At 53.2% G+C, this 1,219-nt stretch overlaps 1 pseudogene; it reads left to right on the top strand.

Annotated features, from left to right (window-relative positions):
- The first annotated feature begins 202 nt into the window (after positions 1–202).
- Positions 203–924, top strand: LOC130457476 (ribosome biogenesis regulatory protein homolog; annotated as a pseudogene).
- The last annotated feature ends 295 nt before the right edge of the window (positions 925–1,219 follow it).

Raw genomic sequence — 1,219 nt, 5'->3', positions numbered from 1 at the left:
TAAAAATCAAAAGTTATTCTCAAAGAAAGGATTCCTAAAAGTAATTTTAAAATGATTCACCACCCAGAAGATGCTAAAAAGCTTCAGAATAAGTCCGTAGTTATGTACCCTGGAAATGTAGATCTAATTTTCAATGAAAAAAAATATGCTTTTAATAAGAAAAGCATTTGGCTTCCTCACCAATACAGCCTGGAGGTGAGCAATGGCTGCTAGCAGTAAGGAAGAGGTGCTGGCCAGGGCAGAGAGAGCAGAGGCCAAGAAGCTGCGGCTCATCAGGGTTCACCTGGAACTAGAGCTCGAATTCGACCTAGGCAACTTCTGCCCACTGACCTGAATCCCCCAACAGGCCTGTGGCAGCAGGAAGCTCTGAGCTGGAAGAGTGGCTTCTGGGACTGGCTGAGACCACACTCAGCTACTCATCAACCAGCTGTGGCAGCTGCGTATGGAGCTTGTAGAGGAGGCCACCATGGTCAAGCTGCCTGAGCCTAGACTGTGCCTGCCCCTCAGGAAGCCACTGCCCAAGGTGAAGCCACTCACCCGCTGGCAGTTGAAGGGCATCCTGCCCCAAAAGAAGACAACCTGGCGTGGGATGAGGCAAGCAAGCAGTGGCTACAACACTGGGGCTACCAAGGGCCCGTGATGGCATTAAGGATTGGCTGATCGAGGTACCCAGCAGCACCCATCATTTGCCAAGAGGCTTCAGGCCAAGAACCAGCTGACCCGCAATATCGCCCAGGCACACAAAGTACATCTCCCCAGCCAGGGAGGCATGCACCCTACCGACCAGCAGAGCAGAGAAGAACTGGGCAGAGCCATGCAGGTGGCCAAGGTCTTCACCACCTCAGTGAGTGCTTCAAGGAGAGGCTGCCCAAGCAGAAGCCGCCCCGGGGCCCTGGCAAGAACACCAGTTCCAGCCCAACTTGATCAGCTGGAGCTGATAAGGGTCATGAAAAGCCAAAAGCCCCCAAATGTATGTGACTATAGGAGACCAAAAAGCAGATGAGGGAGGACAAAGAAGAGGCTGCCAAGAAGAGGAAGATGAACAAGGGGAGCAACAGAAAGGGCCATGGGGGCCAGTGAAAAGGGAGGCCTCTCAGCCCAGGGAGGAAAGGAAAAGGGATCCCCAGGCCCAGGAAGCAAGCGAAAAGGGGGGTTGGCGGGCATGAGTGGCCAAAAAGGACAGCATCAGGGAGGGAAAAGAAGGAAGTGGGGAATGCTT

Source organism: Monodelphis domestica, chromosome 1 (genome assembly GCF_027887165.1).
Source record: "Monodelphis domestica isolate mMonDom1 chromosome 1, mMonDom1.pri, whole genome shotgun sequence".
NCBI classification, from domain to species: domain Eukaryota; kingdom Metazoa; phylum Chordata; class Mammalia; order Didelphimorphia; family Didelphidae; genus Monodelphis; species Monodelphis domestica.
Note: the sequence above shows the minus strand (reverse complement) of the source record. Positions and strands in the feature narration are given on the sequence as shown.